General features: G+C 34.6%; 1 protein-coding gene across 9 annotated transcripts in view; it reads right to left on the bottom strand.

The window, feature by feature from the left end:
• SGCG (sarcoglycan gamma) overlaps window positions 1-20,606 on the bottom strand; it is a 103,903-nt gene that overhangs the window by 56,861 nt on the left and 26,436 nt on the right. For 4 of the 9 annotated variants that reach the window (XM_074535245.1, XM_014263942.3, XM_026790686.2 and 1 more), the window contains one exon: window positions 16,367-16,458. The exons of 1 other annotated variant lie outside the window; for it this stretch is intronic. The gene's annotated coding sequence lies outside the window, so the exon portion shown is untranslated. Of the gene's footprint in view, window positions 1-14,420; window positions 14,569-16,366; window positions 16,459-20,606 lie in introns of those variants that run through there. 4 more of the 9 variants (XM_026790688.2, XM_074535243.1, XM_005482518.4 and 1 more) reach the window with 2 other exon arrangements.

The raw sequence follows: 20,606 nt of genomic DNA, 5'->3' as shown, positions 1-20,606 counted from the left end.
CTTGTACTATGCATGTTCTTCTTCACAAACAGTCATCAGTACATCTACTCTTTCCTCTTGTTCTGGTTTTGGCCAGCACAAGGTTAATTTTTTGCAGCAGCTGGAAGGAGATATTATTGAAGTGGTGTGTCAAGGACCCTGATGTTTTTCTATACCCCAGCAGGCCATTGCCAGGGGTGGGGGAGAAGGGACTGGCTTCTGAGGAAAAGGGCATTCCTTTCAGTGGAAAAATACATGTTTGGGAAGAACTGATTGGTAATTTTTTATGGTTGCAGACTTTCCATGCAAGTAATTTCTTTGTGCTATACCTTCTCTTGTTAATGTTGCTTTTACTGTTCCTTTTCTTATCCTATTGCTGTTTCCAGCAAACAGTTCTTATCTCAGCCTATGATCCTTGCCTTTTGTCCTTCCAGTTGGAGAGAAGGGGGAGCAAGTGGTGGCATGGTTTTAATAGGAATAATGAATTGGAGGACACCCATCATGCCTAAACCATGACACCACTTTACATAAAGTATATTCATTCACATGCAAGAAAATTCACAATGGGTGTGGGCATGAAAAAGGTGATAGTGCTAAACATAAACAGTACAGTGAAAAGACCATTTCAATATCTTTAAATTCTTGTGCCATTATATACAAACTGAAAACTGAAATTAAACAACCTGCCAGCAAAGGCAAGTGAAAACTACTTTTACGATCTGCATATGGTATCCTCATGGAATATTACGCTCATTTTTTGTGTGTGTTGTATTGGTCTAGGTGGGTATTATTATAGTATGAACATCAGAAGTACACCAAGGCTTCACACTTTAATGCATTGAGGCATGCATATTTTGTCTTTGTGAACAAGAAGCAGACCAATGATTAACCAACAGCAAAGAGATGCTGTTGGAGTATCTTCCTGAAAGATGAAAGACAGTTTAGGCAATCCTGTTGTTCAGAGAAAAAAATGAGAAACCTTTGGAGTCTATGCAGAAAAGCTTTCCGAAAAAAATCAGAAATACAGGGAAAAATCAAACTCTCATGATTAGGTGAAAATTTTATAATTACTTTCTGCCCTTCCATCACATTGTATTTAATCTTGCCCAATCTTGCTTTGTTGAAATTTTTGTGTTATCTAGCATATTTCAATTTGAATTGTAAACTAGTGTCATCAGCTGAAAAGAGCTGGATCCCTGCAGTGTAATTCGTGGAAACCAGTGATGAAATTTACATGGCCTAGTTAACTATTGCATACCCTGCAATGCGCATTGGCATAATAACTGTGACATGGTCACAATTAACGGCTTTGCACATTTTTAAGTAGAGCTGAAAGGCAGTCCCTGACAGCACAAGATTATATAAATATTAATGACATGATCATTAATATTATATAAATATAAGCATATTTCCATTAGAAGATATTAATATTAATATAATATGCTATATAAAATATTTTGTTTAATGTGTACTGTTGAATCTCATTTACAGTAATTTTTTTAAAACCCTGTTTTCTATCTTTCAATTATATTTATTTTCCTCCCTTAAAAATTCAAAAAATATTATTCAAATAAGAAAAAAAATAAAATCATGTTACTCCCACCAGAATTAAAAGCCCACACAGAAGGAGAGAAAAGAGCAGTCTGTACAGCCATTGTTTTCACTTAACAATTAAAGACTGAGAATCATTAATGGTGCTGAGATCATTTGTTTCCTTACTTACTATTCTTTGTGAAATGAACTTTCATAGTTTCAGTGTGTAAAACCCTGTTTTGTCCTTTGAATGTCATTCTGTGTTTTTCAATAGAGTTTATTACCACAAAGACATTTTAAAAGATCAAACTTGCAACAGGTAACTAATCTGTTCTTACTAGTACAGTTTTTATTGTCCAACCCCTTTGAGAAGACGGGCCTTGAGTAGTGGATAAAAAAGCGATAGTGAACAATTTGCTTTAACTAACTTAACTGTGAAATAAATTTTGCCCTCTACAGTCCAATACACTTTTCCCCTGTAGCAGCTGCTCTTCAACATGATTTATGTTTTCCTTGAAAGACTGCAAGTACACCAGATACATAATGTACTGCCATGAATATCAGAACAGAAATCATTGTAGTCTTCTGGCTGTGAGGTTTCTCTTTCTGAAGCACAAGCCAGAGTTGATTAATTCCCCTAGATCCCTCTTTTTCTTTAATTGTGCATTTGAGAAAGTGTTTCTAACTAGGCTAGGTATGAACTTTACCCGCCTGTGTTTGTATGGGCCAGTCTTTAAACAAGTACCATGAGCTCTGTAGCACCAGCTCAGGTAGAAGAAAGGAAAATATTAATGTGCAAGGAATGCTGAGAGCCATCTTGTTCTCATGGAAAGGCTAGGAGAATCACGTTTCTTTGTCTCCTTATGGTTTAATAAAAATCCCGTCTTTATGAAAAATAAGAACCATGTGCATTTAATCTCCTTATAAAGGGCTTTCTCACTAAGAAGGACAAAATAAACACACAGGGACATCTTGGGGATTTAATAAATTTTCCTACTCTAATTTATAAAATGATAGTTTCAAAGAATTATAAAATTACTTAACACTGCATCCTCTCTTATTCTGATAATTTGATCCTTCCAGGTGTCAAAGGGCTTTTCTTCAGGTGAAAGTGGAAGGTTTCCCTTACAGTTGTCATTCCTTGCAAGTAATAAAGGTTTACAAAGCAATCCACGTATAATATGACACTTCAAGGAGAGAAATGAAGAGAAGGTGGCTGTCAAATTTACAGAACTTTTGCTATAATCTATCACAGGTAGTTTTTGTTCACTAGCATTTTAGTTCTTTCATTCAGTGACAGCTAAATTATTTTCTTATTCAGAAGAGATGTGCACATTACATTGTATGCAGGTAATACTTTTCCATTCAGTCCTCATTATAGCTAATTACTGTAAAAGTCTGGCATTGAATTCTGAAGGTCATTAGCAAGTAACTTGGTGACCAACATTTTGAACAAAACATCAAATTATAGAATTTTTAAAAATTTCAAATACAAAAAATCTAATATCAAACAAGGACATGATGGCTACAGACTACAGTATATGTTGAGTTATCTTACGTGATCTATCCCAGAACTCCAATACTTTACTATTACTAAAAAAATGAAGTCAGGCAAGACAAAAATCAGTTGACATAAGAAGTTAAAACATCACAATTAAAACTACATATTCACTCAGACCAAGACTTAGCAACATCTTGCTTTATATCTGCCTACCCAAGGAAGTCAATCATATTTAAGGAAATTACTATGATTATAAAATCCCTCTGTGGATAACAAGAATGCCATGTGTTATACAATTTCAAATCATCTTCTTAGAGAAATCTTATTGCTTTTATAAAAGGGGATAATTCCTCATTTGAAATATAAAATATTTTATCAGCTTGTACAGAGGAAGTGAACTGTTTTACATCATGAAGTTGCTCTACACGGCTATATAAAAAAAAAGTATGTTTTAACTTAGATTTGCATGTAGGGCACAAAAGATGTCATTATAACTGAAAAAAAAAACCCCAGATTGTGCACTGATAGTTACAGATTATTTTTTCTTAATTCCCTGATATAGCCTTTTCATCAACAACTACAAATGGTAAATTATTTGAAATTTCTAGCAAAGATAAAATCTACTGTGCTTGTAAGAAATATATTTCTGTTTTGCATTAGAAATTTGAAGACTGGCAAATGAAGACACTTAATGAAATCTATATTTTTATTCTTGATACAATATTTTTATACCACAAGCTCTTGTGCTTGCAAAAGCAATACATCCAGACCTGCTAGAAGGTGCTGGACAGAAAATAACATGTGAATCTGCTGTTCATTTCCAAGACTGCTCTGTTAATATACAATTGAGAATGCAATTGTATTCTCAATTGTATATTAAACTCTCTACTGTCCTCCAGAGAAAAACTCTTTCACTTAGATTTACAATATTATCGGAAAGTCCAGGAAATCACAGCACTTGAGAGACAGTTACAGAAAATACGTGGTTTTAAGACATTGCCTTTGTTCTTTAAGAAAAACTCTTTTTCACATTGCATTACAATGGGCTATGGAGATGTCCACAATACCTTTATAAATTCTAAGTTTATCGGAAATGATTCTGTTCAATGGCTACACGTTAAAACATTCTTCCCCAACTGATTGCAAACATCTGATAGTTTCTGTTTGCTTACTCTACATTTACTTATTCATAAGTGACTCTTCCTTTACAATCCCTTTATAATCATTTCTAAACACAACAAAGGTTACATTTTGGCTTAAACTGACATTATTGCTCTTTTGTTTATTCAAAAGATGAAGACAGGGATAATCTGCCTGGGAGTATTCTCTGACAATGACAAAATTCTTCCTGTATGAATATAAAAATTAATAGGAACTGCATAATATTTGAAGATTTATGTGTGTTTCTCATCACAATTCTACTCTGTACTCAAGCTCTTGGAAGAATGGACAGTGGCGATATATTGTAGTAGTAAAGCTAAAACCATGCAGTTAGCAATACCTAAATATATCAGAAGTTATTTGGGCTGAAAATTAAGATGAAGCCATGTCTGGTGCTATCTTGCTTCTTTTACCAGACAGGTAAAACTTTTTGCCTTCTGAATATGAATAACATCCGGACCTGATGACAGAAAACTCATTATTATCAATTGTATTGATCTGTCCCAAAATATCTCCTAATGATTTTTTTATCATCTGAGACATTTCTTCAGAGCCATCTTCCCCTCCAGAATGAAAAGGTGTACAGAGAAATTTCTCCTCAGTGGGGAACATTGATGTTAACTCCTTTAGGATTTTCTTTTTGATATCTTTTTCAGCCACTCAAAATACAAATCTTCAGTGTATATCCAGTACTCAAATACATAGTATTGATATTCAAAAACAAATACAAGTCAACTAAAAAAAAACCCTGGCCCACAAAGGAACTGAATGAAGACTTCTGACTGCACAAACACAGTCTTTGTAAAGTATCAGGTTAGACAGTTCCAGCATCAATCACCAAAAATTTTATTTACTGTATTTAATAATTTTTAATACCAATGGTAAATGATTGTTAGAAGTTATCCAACTCCGCATATCTTCTGTGTAGGAAGGTATTAAAATGTACCTTCTCTGGCTGTTTTGCTAAAATCCATGGAGGAAAAAAAAAATCACTATCAGTACAGTGATTCACTTATGTCTAGGTACATACGCAGTCATTCAGGAAGTACCACAGAGCAGAGTTTCTACACAGTCTAAATACTAATTTAACACCTACCAAAGTTGACTTGTGATATCTCAGAGCATCCCAACACAGGAATTCTTAGATGTTACAAAAAGACACAAGACATGAGGGACTGGTCCTCACTATTTCTGATTATGAAGCAGGTCACACATGGTACTTGAACATATAGGACATATTTATGAACACAGCAATAATATTCTGAAACAAATTCAGGATTTGTGTTGGGAGGCAACAGTTTCATCTGGGAGAGTGCTGAGAAAGGGCAAACTCACAGCCAAGTTTGTGCTCATCACTTAAATCAGCAACAAAGATGAAAGTAAAGTTAGTAGCAAAGTACAGAGGGAATAAAAAGAGACTAGGGTACAGGACCTGTGTGTATTTGCTATTGCTTTCAATTGTGTCAAAAAATCCTTTAAAAGCAGCAAAGAATCAGTGAAAGCTTAATTAACAATTTGTACTGTAACCAGAAGGAGTGATGAGGCCTAATTTTGTACAGATATGTATGTTTGGTCAAGCACCCACATCAAGTAATCTTGTTACTCTTGCTCTATCCATGTGCTTTATAAAAATTTCCTGAGCCAAATATAACACACATCAGTACTAGGTAGCTTCAATTGTGTATTCTGACCCAGTAGATATTATCCACATGCCAACAGAATGTACCACGGCAGAGTTTTCCTCTAATGAGGCTATTATCTCACAAAACACTTTCAATAAACTTGAAAAAATACTTAATTACCTTGAAAAACTCTATGCTTTTATTTTATCATACTCAAATTTGACTGCACAGTCAAAGAAGATAGCGGGGGGAGTGGGGTGAGCAGCATCTTTGAGGTAAACAACAGCCAACAGTAAATTGAATTCTGTCTGTTTAATTAAAACTACAACAACAACAACAAACCAAAAAAACCAAAGAAGAAAATTCAACCAGAGTGAAATATCAATAGACAGCAATCATTTGTAGACTAACACTTTACACAGCTTTTACAAACAGATTACATTTAAAAATAAAATTTCTTTTCTTGCAAGGTTGAAACATTTGATAAATAGGAGTATTTATTTGGCATACTACTTATTTGGAAATAACATCTAAGAACTCCTCTTAAGTCATCAATTCAAACTTGTACTATAATGGGTCAACAGTACTACTCTTAACCTAGGTGATTAAACAGAGTTCCAGCTACTTTAGATTGGTTTTCATGCTTCTGGGTGTAATGGACATCAAGAGAAGTTTATTTGAGCATCTGACAAAATGGATACATCCCATGCTCTTTGTATTGCCATTTAAATTGTTACTCTAAATCATGTTTGTTTGCTCTGTATTGTTACCGTAAGACTTGGATGCTCTAAATTACATTCAATTCCTCCTTTATCATCAGTGTACAGTCTCATAAGAAAAGACAGAACTACAAAGTTTTACTTTCACACACACTGAAGTTAAACTTTGCAGACAGGATCTGGCAGCTAGTCAGTTTTTGAGTTGCAGCAAAAACCAGGAAAATCTGTGTACAAAATTTCATTTCTTAAGCGCCATTAAATGCAAATAAGAATCGTTTTGTGGCCTTCAATCTTTCCTTCACTGGAGACAACACCAGAAATCTCAAAACACTTGTAGGCTTAATTTTTTTTTAAAAAATTGTTGTCATTTGTCATGCTTTTTGTTGCATTTAGAAGTGTGACACAGTGACCAGAATTGCAAAACTAACTGGGGAAGTAATGGGAAAATAATCTTCATTGGGGTCATTGAAAACACATCAAAAGCCCTGAAATTCCAAATAAATGTGAAGAAAATTAAAGTAATCCCTGTGATGGAGGCAAATAGTGAAAGAATTTCTGGTGCCATAATCTTGTATGCATATTTACCAGACAAAGAATAAATTTAGATACTTTTTAAAAAAGCAGTTGCGTATTTTTCTGTTTAAAAACAGTTTAAAAATTTTTTTTTATTTTCAATGTGTGTGATAGAAGAGCTTTCCTATCATACCACAATGATTGCCAGCAGCAAGGCCAAAACGTATCTTCTAGAAATAATGTTCCTAAAGCAAGTCCTGTTTTAGAGAGCTTTTAGCAAAATCTCTTTAACACTATTCTCAATGTTGTTTACAGGAAAAGTATTTCATGTTGTCAGAGCTGGGAAAGGGTGAGAGTGAAAGCAAATAGCTCTATTTAAGTACATAAAGACATCCATATTGACATAACTTTTTCCTTTTTCATTGTCTTGCTGCTGCTTTTATGAAAGCACTACTGTTGTAGAATGCTGTTACCTCTTGAGAAGTATACTTCCAGTTCATTTAGTAGACTTCAACACAATTACAAAATAACTCCCTTTTGTGATGCTTTCCTGTGTTGGCTGTGGAGCTCGAAAAGCAGTTTATTTAGCTTTGGTAAATCTTGGTAAATGATTTCAGGTAGCAAATAGAGTCTGTGAAGCTTTTTTTTTTAAATTGGAAAATGGAAATAAAAATAGACAAAAGGAGGAATAGAACTAGATGTAAACTAGATGTAGAGGCTAGAGATGAAAATTAATCCTCAAGTCTTCCCTCCCAAGTTCAAGTGATTCATCACAGACATACTTCAAAAAATACAATAGAATAATTTGACCTTGCATCTGGAAAAAACAACTGTACCTTTTTTGATAAGTCACATGTAGCTAAACTAAAGATTCAAAATTCATTTTTCAGTAGCAAGGAAAGCAAAATGCTTTCCTATGTATACTGTGTCTCATTACATACTTTAAACCTCTGCCCTTTTCTGAGGAATTTTAAATGTCAATGACTACAAAATGATGTGTTCCCGTTGCTTTGCAGTCCTGCTCATAACAACTTTATTACTTCTTTTTACTTACACAGGGGAAAACCCATTAAATGTGTACTAGACACATAAGGACATCATCAGACTTGTATTGCAGAAGCCTTTTTTGGTGATGTTGACTCCAACTGTTTAGGCAGCAACCATCTCTAAGTTACTTTCTAAGCAACTGTGACAAAGCAACAATGCAATGCAAGAAACAGAAAATGAAGAACATGGAGAAGTGTATAAATACTGGTTTTGATCAGTATATCAGTTCTTGGATTAAAACCTATAAGAAAAACATAGCTGATCTTTCAGTTAACTGTAAAAACAAATGAAGCATCAGCAAAACCACAATTGCCTGTTAAGTATGTAGGCATTCCAAGATAAACTAAAAGATCTCTTATTTGACATAACATATACACTCCTTATATTTCAAAGCAGAATTTTCCATACAAAGTATTTACTCCAAAATAGAAATCAGCAGGCATTACTAAAATCCTTTATTTGAGAGAATATTTACTGATGTAAATAAAGTAGTATAATCTGAAATGTAGGATTTGTTTTTCCTAATTTTGAAGACTTCTTCATTTTAAAGATTCTAATTTGAGTACTTGGAAAACAATTCCTATTTGGATCAAATAACAAGCACATTACCTTCTCCAGAAAGTATGTCTGAAGTTTCTAAAGTTACTCTTTAGGCATACATAGGAAAAGACATCCATGGAGCACAAGTATACCTTGTCTTTTTAAACTTCAGTTAGGCATTGTTTGTTCCTCAGATTTGGACACCCATCAGTTTTTGTAGCCTGAGATATTATCAGAGAACCAAGAGCTGCCGATAAGGCTTCCCTAAACTCAAATTCTGGAAAAATATGCAAGATTCTGATGGCAAGATAAAGATAAACTATGCTATATCTTAGTGCCTCACTTAGTCCAGGTTTGCAGTGATTTGGACTGTTCTCTACCAACTGGGTAACTAAACTCTGCCTAGGATAGATCTTGATTTCCTACCTGGCAGCTGGAGAACAATGTCACATACATTTCTGGAAGGTAATCACTTTTCAGAAAACCTTTAGTTCAACATAAGGACAACTGAGAGATTTTTGTCAGTCCCTGGTGTACATAATCAGAGTGCCCTCAAAGCTTTAGAATCTATTATTTCAATTTAAAGAAAATGCTGGATAAATTCAGCTGGTATTTAAAATAATCTACCACAAGGTGGAGATCTCTTTTAGTAAGGGAAAATTGTCTTAAATTTTTTTTCTTGTGAATTAAGAAAATATGTGATCAGATATGTAAAAAAGTCTCCACATTTTAATTACAGTAAAATAAACACTGTGAGTAGATACTTGAAGATAAGAGAAAAAGGTTAAGTAGTGAGTACAGTCAGGAAACGAACATGAGATGTATAAGTGGAGACTGTAAAATACGGGGAGAACAAGGAAGTACCTAGGATGCTGAAAAAGTAAAAAAAAAGAAAAGAAGAAAAAGGTACCAAAAGATGGAATCTTTTGGCAATGTAAAAGAATAGAGATTAATTTTGCTTTCTGCTGCCTTTACCTTGTTTTGCATTCTAGCCATTTATACGCTTTGCTTACCAAACAATCCTAAATCAAAGCTTATTTCTACATAATTTTTTGAATGCTAGCTTGGAATTTTTCTTGAGTTAAAGCCATTTGTTATTAGGTGCTTTAGGATTTCTGATACAGTAAGACAGTCATATTAATGTTCTCAATTTAAATAGTATTTTAGATGTTTTCAATATGACTAAAGGGATACAGCTTTTTCTTCCATAAATGTGACTAAAATCAGTTAAAACAAATCACCAATGTGTGAATCACAATACTATCAGTTCAACAGATGTTTAACTAAAAGCAAAATCAATAAAATTAGATATGTATTTAAAAAGTACTCTCACAGATTGTGAAAGTTGTTACTAACAGAATTTCAACAAAATATTCAATTCAGAAAGAATGGATGGTACTTAAATAAATACAGTGGTTTTATCAAATATAGCTTAGAAATGCTTTTTTCTCTGTTATGACAATACATTAATAGCCTTACACAACTTTGTCAATATAAGAACTGCATTTCTGTTTTTGGAAGCAGTATCTTCACACATGCATTGAACACAATTATCAAATGACTCATGAAATCATTCAAAATGAAATAAACTATTTTGTAATGCAGTTCCGTGTTTAAGCAAGACAACAGTTTTCAGCAGACGTCATCAGAATTCTCATTAATTCCTACCAAATACCTACCATAACAGAACGAAACTAGAAGTAGAATGTTATAGGGAAGAAAAGTTTTGGGGCTAGAAAAAAAAAATCTTTTCTTATACTAAACAGAAGGGCTGAAAATAAGGCAAGTTTTTTGGTGTACAAGCTACATCAGGTCTGTTTGAGCATTTGAGACTAGAAAAATAGCCTGAAAAGTAGCATGGGCATCACAGGACTATCAGGTCTTTTCTTGGTCATGCTGCCCACCCTACAAAGGGTTTGGCTCCACTCCATAAAATTCTATGCCACACCCATCCATACTACATAAAATTGGCTCTGAGTATCCTCTGGGTAAACTTGGACCACTTCAGCCCTCAAATATGACTTTTTGTAGCACCAGAATATATGCTGGAAGTCTTGGGGTATACTGCAAAGGCACAATGTGTATCAGGACACTGTCAGGTGAATGTGGAGGGAACAAACCTGACCCTGCCTTCTCAGCCTCAACTGTACTGGCTTTTGGGATTGTTCACCATGTTCACTTTCTTGTTTAGCACTCAGGCCAAACTCAAATCAACCTCTTCTTCCTGCACATACTGAAATCTGTCTTATCATTTTATTTTCCCTACAGTGAAAGCTTTCAATAAATCAGTAACAGCAACCTTTTCTTCCAGGCGTACAAATATCCTCCCATGGCTTTTCATCTCATAAGGAACGCTTATATTGAAGTAATACTCACTGTTAGTTTTTTGGCTTTAAGTTCTGAATCCATCTATTTCCTTCCTTGTATTTCCAAGTACAAGTCAAATACTACAGTTAATTCTCATTGACATACAGCAACTTTATGTGGCTTGAGAATACTGCTAGCTACCAATCTCACATATTTATTAAATTGTTTAAATTAAAATTAAATGCCCTCTTCCATGAACTCTGAAGCACTGTCGATTGGACCACCTAGTAATAAAGCCAGGTGACTAAACAAAACCAGTAGGTAATTAATAGTAACAATAAAGTGAATAGTCATGAAAATCTGAACAAAATCTGAGAATCCTAGAAAAAACTGGGCTGCAATGGGCCTCTGGAGATTATTTATTCCAGTTCAAAGCTGGACTGGAAGAGGCCTTTGGAAGGAGCTTGATATCTAAAGCATTGCTAATTTAGCCTGATCTGTGGTTAGGGTTCATTACCACAGCTTCGCTCTACTGACTCAGCTTCACTTCAGAGCATTTATTTTTTAAGAAACTCTTCCATTTTATTCTGTTTTCAGCAGTCTGGAATCACCAGAACATGGTTTTTATTTAATTATTACTGCCTCTCACTTAAAATCCTTTTCCTCAAAACTGAGGAAATTGGGTGCAGTGGAACTTTGCAGACACGTCTACTTCCATCAGGAGCCTGCATGCTTCTCTCAGAAAAGTCTAACAGCTTGGAAATGTAAGGTAGGACCTATGTGAAACTTTAACATGAAACAGGCTATTGTACTCTACACAGCCAGCCTTTTCTGAAAGCCACTAGTATCCACAACTAATAAGGCAAGGATGCAGAAAGTCTGTATAAAATTTAGTATCTGGCACTTGGAATACTGGGAAAAGGTAATGTGAAGCAAAGGTACTAAAATTTCTGTTCCTCAGAGCACTGACAGCACAGCAAATAAATGGGGAGGAACTGAAGAGTTTTAACAGTCATTACTACAAGATGATTCCATCCCTACATCCCTTTATTGAAAATACATATATACCTGATTTTTATAGGCAACCTTCAGGATATACATACCCACAAAGGAACATATACCTTATTGAAAAGCATGTGTTTTATGGCTGCCACCAGGATTATCTAACACTTCAGTTATCTAAAACTTCAGTTACCACACTCCATTAAAAAAAATATTTATGTATTTTAGTTTATATTTCTCTTCACAGTCTTATACAGACTTCATCCACTAGAGAAACATAACCAACCATGGCATGAAATGCAGCAACTGTTTAACAGCTTTTGGCAGATATACAGAAAGGTTTAATGAGAAGACTGGCCCAGGTAGCCAAAGCTAAGATGAATTAAATAGTGAGAATACTATTACCCAAGCTGCAAATTTGACCAGGATATTGAATTAACCTGTTATCCAAACTGCCATGATTCTTTTAGCCTGGTTTAAAAAATAAAAAAGCAACCAAACCCTATGTCAATGTCTAAACCATCCGTCTCCCATTCATTTTCCCTACCTCCTTCAATAGCTTTTGAGTTTCTTGGCCAATTTCGACGTAATTCAACAAACAAGCAGATGCTTCAAATACTACATACCTGCAAACTGTCTGAAAATGAGATAACAGAGAAAATAAGAACCCCCATTTATGTCTTTACCCGAGGGATTGCAATGGGCATGAAGACCTTATAAAATATCAGAAAACTGATGTGAGAAAAAGACCTTGTAAATGTCTCTGCTACAAAAAACCTTCCGTCACTGCTTGTTAAACATGTAAGACAATCAACTCTGAGAAATAAGTCCACAGGAAATCCAGCTTACTTAATTCCAAGTCATGAAAATAATTAAAAACAGTAAGAGGTTAGGACCTGGGATTTGTATTTCATGTACAGGGCATTACTTTCCACAGGAAGGAAAAAAAATCTCATGAGGCCATTCAAGCAAAGACATCTTTGTACACATAACTTTATCTGCCTTATGATTATGAATAAAACTCAAAATATAACATGCTTTAAACCACCGAGTTTTCAACCAGGAAAGAGCTGCATGCTGTTAGCAAAAGCATGAAGGTTTGGAAAAGAGATTTTAAGTGGTTCCCTCTAATGCTGGGCTTAATTTAGACTCTTTTATTTTTAATTTAATCCCATGCATTTGTTGTTATCCTTTGGTGGTATTCTAGGAGCATTTCTTCTTCATTACATAGTAGAAGGGAGGGGTGTATCTAACAGAACATTTGTTCAGAAGATAAACAGAAATCCATCTCAGCCAAAGTGGCATCATTTGTGACTATCACAAACATAACTTCCAAAATCTTAACTCATGGCAAAGTTCCAGAACTTTATGGTACAAAGTTCCTATAGTTCACTTAAATGGATTACTCACTTGGAAGTGGCTAGCAGACCAAAATTAATCTCCCCAAACACAGACAAGATCAGCCACACTTACATAGGCCCCCGCCACAGAAAATGGAGATAAGACAGACACTTCTAGGACATGAGTCACGTCCTCCTCAAGTAAGAGGAGATTTTAGACAGATTCAGTAAAAACACCCATATCTCAGTAAAAGAAGCCTAGCTGACTGGTGTTGATGGACTAAAATCACATTCCTATACTTGGGCAATATCCTGTTTTAGGAACTTCTGTGCTCAATCAGATTTGAGATTAAGTAAGCAGTGCAAGCAGGTGTTGATGGCAAGACACCAAGTATCATCCAATAAATCATTTGATAATGAGTCAGTAATCCACTGATAACTAGTTGGTAATTTTCTTTCAGTAAGAGAAATCATCCACAAGAAAATGTATTTGAATTCAAAGAGATTACAAACTTGCAAAACAAGTTCTGTACACAGATAATTATATGCCCTATATTAATTTAAGTAGGTTTCACAGAAGTTAGAAATAATTTTAGTAACAATTCCTCAGGTGGGAGGTTTTTATCACACAATCGAGCCAAGAAGAAGTGTTCAGCAGAACCATGGATCCATTCTTGACTAAATTTAACTTTTGGTATGTGATAAATAAATTGAGCAAAATCTACAGCTACAAGTGTCAGAGGTTTACTACTGCAAATCAGATATTTATGTAAGACAGTAACATGATACTGTAAAAGATTTAGAAGTTACTAAACTCAAAATTTCTAATTAAGCTTCTTAGTATTACAGAAGTGCAGGTTTAAACTATGTAACTTTTAATTGCAAAAACAAGTATAAATAAAGTATCTGAATCAAAAATAATAACTGTAGTTAAAAATTAACACATAATTTAGGCCCTAAAATAAATCACATAAGCATCAAAATGATCCTTAAATAAGGACAAAATCAGTCTGAAATGTTGCACAGAAACGTAGAAAGGGGAGAAGCTCACTTGTTACAACCATGTAACAAGTAAAGAACCAAAAAAACCCCTCCTTTTTAACATTCTAATGTTTTAATACAGATATAAAAATAATTTTTAAAAATTGTTACTTACCTTGGAGATTTGAAACAATGTGGACTTGTGAAAAAACTACAACCGGTCTCTTTCCAAGAGAGAATTGTCTAACTTTTCCACTACTTTCAGATCTGGAGTGGAAGATATTTTAGGTCTGGCCAAATATCACTGGAAGAAAATTCGTTCACATGTTTGGCTACGTTTCGCATTCCATCCTGTTGCTCTGGCACACAGACACAGCTAATTATAATCTGTGACATAAGCGGTTAATTCTCCTGCTAAAACAGTTGTGTACTGACTCCAGAAATGAACTTATGGTAAGACATAACCAATCCATAACGTGCAGTGAAATCTCTCAACCTGTAACATAATGCCAACTTTATTAAAATCTGAGAATGCGAGCACTCCATAGAACCTGCACGTAAAAACCATTATCAGTGCCGGCTGCTAACAGCACTCAATGCAAAATTAGAAACAAAAAAGACTTTTGCTTTCTTTTATGAAACTGTACGTAACATCCCAACTGAATTTCAAGAGTTCATTTTCTGAAAACTTTTTATTTTAAGGTTGACATTATTCTAGCTATAATATATACTGTCTGGCATATAAAAAGTCTCTTTAAAAAAGGAAATACAGGTACTGTAATATAGCTATAATAGCACATATAAATTTTATACAAGAACCATGCTAACAATTACCAATCTTTCCAAGAAGTTAAGCCTATCTTGGTATCTAAAACACAGATGAATATATATATGCATAGACACACACATAAATACTAGGAGCTATATAAAAAAAAGTTGCTTATATTACATATTTTCAGATTTCAGACATTATAGGAGTTATAAGACATCCTTTTTTTCTTTTTTCTTTTTTTTTCCCCAGTATCATTAAAGCTTTGAGCTCTCAAATGCAGAAAAAGAATTCCAGTCTGGCACTGCTTACATTACACTACCTATAAAAACACTGACCAGCAGACTTCTTGTTCAACATCAGATATGTTAGAATCTGTGCCAGTAGCTTTCCACAATTTAAAAAACATTAAAATATACATATGTAAGATTTACAGAATAAAATGTTTGTGCTACGAGAAGCATTGCAATCCTCACCCACGTTCAGACAGTCTCACTTCTCAAAGCACTATGTTTTCTTTTTCTCAGCCTTGTGCTCACACTGTCAACATGCTTTAGAAGACAAAGCTCCTATCACACATTTAACAGCTGCAGATCATAAATTTAGGACTGACACAAATCCAGCTGATCACAGGCTTACAAGAAACTTTTTTTCCCTTCATGAGTTCTGAGGCCATATATCCTTTATCAGACTGTTTACATATACAAATGGTGTTCTTTTCTCTGCAAAGAAATTAATTCATTGGTATCTGCCAAAAATGACAAATATTTCAAATAAAAATATTTATCAGTATTTTTAAAACAGATTTTGTATTTAATCTCAGATTTTGTATTTAATCTCAGGTAAGAAAGAAAGTGTGAGGAAAGCATTTGTATGTTGTGTTAATACCAAAGATTTTCTTTAATTGAAATTCCTTTTAAATAGTAGAGGTAGAAACCTATAAATGATGCGAGAGTTTTGAAAGGTTCATTATTTAGGTAATTGGGTATTCATGTCTAGGGATTTTCTGCAAAATCTTTTGCCCATTCTTGGAGAAAATCAGGGGATCAGATAAAAGTGAGTACGTGACTATCAAAACCCCAATGCTTTTAACTGCATTTATACCATGTTTTCTTTTGACATATTTGTAATTACTGGATTTCTAAACATATAAAAAAGACTGACTAACATAGTGTCTAGCTATGGAAAGATTAGATCCTATTGCCCAGTAGCTCTCTTTATGACAGAACTTTGTGCTATTTTCCATATGCGATTTCTCTTCATTAGTCTAGATGTCTCCCTTGTCCTGCTCTTCCACATAACTAACTTCTGCAAAGTTAAAACTTGAAAAACTGAAAAGAACAAATAAATACCTCAGTTAATAACTTCTGAAGTTCTCATGAAGTAGGACTGAAGCAAGAGCAACTGTCAGTGAGTTCTGTACCATCTGAAGGCAGCTGTCCTCCTATTTAAATGCACAGAAGGGAAAGAAAAAGCAAAATTTTGCTTGAGTATAGAGAAAAAATAAGATATATTCATGAGCTGCCCTCCTCACTAGTTCAACTGACAACATGTTACAAGTGATAGGCCAAAATTCACTCAGCTTACAATGTGACACAAACAAATGAAACACTGCACACCCAAGAGCTGTTTGGACTACAAATGTTCATGACAGCAGAGTAAATGCAAAATAAACATTATTCAAAAATCTATGTGCAAAATAATAAAAACTATTTTTGTTGCAATTATAAGATTGGAATCCATTAGTATAATGAACAACAAATTCATTTCTGGAGTTACATTGTGTCTGTACAAATGCAAACCTTTCTCCTCCTCCACCCTAATTTTCTGCACAGCTCAAGAATGCTGATATCCCATTCCTCACCCCAAAACTGAAAACTTCCTTTTCAATTTGAAAGTCAATGGCTGATGACTTAGTCCTGGAAAGGTAACTAACATATTTATCTTCCACATTGTCAGAGTCCACCCATACCAGCACCTGACTAACTAGAAGTACTTGCAAACTCATCTCAGAAAAACAACCAAACAGAAATGATGGTCTCAATATTCTGCTACTTTAACAGTTTCTACGTTTTTTCCCTCTTTTTTTTTTTTTTTTTTTTTTTTTTACCAAATGTTTGATGTATGCCTGTAAAATTTCAAGAACATCTGCTTATTTCTCAAAGTATAAAATAACACAGTGGTGGAGAAGACACTATCAGGTATCAGTTTAAGTAATTCATCCAGCTAGAAAGGACACAGAAGACATTTGGTCCTGTCAGGTATTTTTCAAGTCTGTGAGATGTTTAAAGACTGTGATAAGCAGTGGAAAGCAAAGGGTATTTAAGTGGTGATAAGGATGTGGTAAGCAAAGGGTATTCAAGAAACAAGGCTATTCCAGCCTGTATAGGAAATGGAATTTATCTGAAATACTGTGATTATGTGGAAAACACAAAAAATGACTAAAATTAGGTTGTACAGATGTGTAACTCCAGATGATAGCAGAGACCTTTTTAAACCTAAAAGATTCTATGAAACAGGAGCTTTGAGATGTGAAATATTAAAAGATACTTTGGTAAAGGTTCAGAGAGGTCAAGTAGTACAGCAAAAGCAAATTCAAAGATAAAATGGCAGAAACCTTGGTGAAAAAAGTATGAATGCAAAACCAAAAATTAACCAAATTCTAAAACAACTAAAGTGGGGGATAACTAATAATGGCCAGAAAATATTAAAAAGTAATTACTTTCCAGAAATCTCTGGATGACCATAACGGAGGAGAAATGCCCAAGTATTGTCTATTCTTGTTCTTGGGCATTTTAGTTATTGATGAGCTTGAATACTGATGGCACAGAAAAAGCACCTTTTCAAAAAAGATGTTTTCCTGTTCTCCTGACTTCCCACTATGTTAGAGACTCCACTGTAATACCAAGTAAGAAGTGTTGGAAAGAATTTTTCTAGTGTTTCCCTCCAAAGCATTTTGAATTGGCTATGTTTAATGTGCTTTTTAAAATTTTAAGGGATAAGACAGCTGTTCATTTACTGATAGATTGAGACCTTGCCTCCTCCTAAGGACAGGGCTATGGTGAATGTTTAAAATGGGATGCAATCTTCTAAACCTGAGCAAAAGAGTAAGCTAAAAGAGCCTTATATTTTTCCCATATAAACAAAGAGAAACACTTGAAAGTTACTCTTACATCAATTAGATCTACAAAAATGCAATTGTTTTAAGGAGTTCTAAAGTGGAAAACAGTCCAAAAGGAACCTTTTAAAATATAAATATACAACCCAAAAATACAAGGCTTTAAGGGAGATTTGCTTAGACTATTCCATTACATGATATCTATAAGAAGACTCAAAACAGCTTTGAAACGTGGAATTTCTATGTTTCATTAGAGAATGAACAACAATAAACTAAAAGAGAAAAATCTGAAAAGTAGTATGCAAGACGATACAAAAATTAAAGAACTTGTAAGTATCCAACTGCCTCCTGTGTCAGGGTGCGGCAGGTCTGGTTTCTAGGAAGTTTTTTTCATCTGTGAGCACGGACAGCTGGCTGTGGGTCTATTGCCTGATCACCCCAACAGTGCTTCAATCGCTGCCTCAGCTGCTAGGTTTCTGTTCCTTGCTGCCACACAGCTTTTCTCTATCCTATTTTTTGATGTGTTCTGCCACCTTTCCTCCCCAGTACACTCAGTGGGTCCAGAAGAAGAATCTTTTTTGATTATTGTTCACCAGCTCTAGTCCATTTCTTTTCAAATTCACATAGAGACAAAATTAATTTATACAGAACTCTTTCAAACTGTCACAGAGGGCTAGATGATGTTTTTTTGGGGGAAGGATGTGTTAAGTGGTATCTTCTACTTGGATTGCATCTTCACACACTCGGATTAAAAAAGATTTCATTTCTGTGAGTATAATTCTGCACGAACCTTTAAAGAGCTTACTTAGTGAAGCAACAGGTGAAAAGCTGCATGTGTACTCTGTGCTCACCACTGTAATATGTGCAAAGATGAGCCTGACAGCTGCCCTGGAATATAGGTAAGTAGGGATAAATTTATCTTTTAAGAGCAAACAAGAAAGCACACATTTGTAGATCCTTCCAAAGAGCCAGCTGAAAAGATTAATTTGGAGTCTACAGCTTATGCAGACTGGAGGACACAATGGAGTGACCATGCTATAGCACTACCTTAAAAGCAGAAAAAGTTGCCTAAGTATCAAGGAGGAAAAACCCCACCAAACACTAAATGTCCAAGCAGATTTGTAGTGATTTTGTCCTGGTGAGTTTTTGGTATAATTCAAGTACTCTCCTAAGCATGAAGTGCAAATACTGGTAGCTTGAGGAAGTTAATTGTTAGCTTTTTCTCAGGAAGGAAACCAGAAATGTTTTTTCTTTGGTATACTTACCAAAGCATACAGAAACATATACTTTGGTTCATATGAAACTCACAAATATTCTGCACAGGAGGGTGGAGCAAAGAACTTTTTAATAGGTGTGGTATTTTGTGCACTGGGGTTTTTATTTTAGGGTATGATTCATTGTGCACTTACTCACAGCACCATCAGCAAGCACTCTGTGACAGACAGAATAGTGTATTTACAATTCTGTTCCATACAGTATGTCAAATCACTTCTACAACAGATGTCAACAGCACTGACAAGCAACAGAGAACCCCATTTCATGTTCTCTCGTCACAACATTTCCTCTTACATCACCTGGTCTTTACTAAAAACCAAAACCCCAAATGCTTTAAATGTCCAGAGCAGGATGGTCTAGTCTTCCCTGGGATATCTGAATTCTGAGGCAGTCAAGTGAAGCACATGGCTGTCACTCAGTACAGCTGGCTGTATGAAACAAAAAATGGAATGACTGTCCCTCCATGGCAGAACAAGTTTGTCGGGTCTTCAAAGCCCTGCCTCTGTACCCATATTCTCATATCACATAATGGCTTGTACAGATACAAACCCTAGAGAACAGAATGATTTTAACACTCTCTTTTGCTTTCTTCCTATTTCTTGTATCTGTAATTTTTCTTGCTTCCTTCCCTACTCACTGACAGAGCAGAAGTACTGGTAATCGAGAGATTTAAGTCTGCCATTTTATAATTAAATGTTATATCTCAGTAACATAGCATATATTTAACTCTGAGAAAGCAAGCTTTTATCTATTTTGCATTTGAAACAAAAGCATATAAAGGACATAAAACTTTGTTTAAATACAGTTATTCAATGTCTACTTATTAGTAAGAATAGTGTTCCCATTCCCATCCTATGCATCCTCCCAGAAAGAAAAAAAAGAAAGTTAAGTACGTAAGAAAAATTACTCCAGTTTCAAAAGATTTAGAAGAAGAGAAGTGAAACCATGGAAATTACAGTTCTCTGGCCAGAACCCTATAACAGGAACCATTGTCCCAGAACTCGTGCCCTGACAGACTCAATGCTCAGAAGTCAGTGGATATTAATTTTATATTTGGAGCAATTGACTATTAAATTATGGAAGGAATTTGCATTAGTTCAATTTTCTTAAAACTTCAGTCTTCAATAAAAGTGATAAAAAGATTGAAATCTATTTAATATTGTAAAAATACAGCATCAAAACGGCACTTCTACCTTGTT

This window comes from Zonotrichia albicollis, chromosome 2, assembly GCF_047830755.1.
Source record: "Zonotrichia albicollis isolate bZonAlb1 chromosome 2, bZonAlb1.hap1, whole genome shotgun sequence".
In the NCBI taxonomy this organism is placed as follows: Eukaryota; Metazoa; Chordata; class Aves; order Passeriformes; family Passerellidae; genus Zonotrichia; species Zonotrichia albicollis.
The sequence above is the reverse complement of the archived record's forward strand: the minus strand, read 5'-3'. Positions and strand labels throughout refer to the sequence as shown.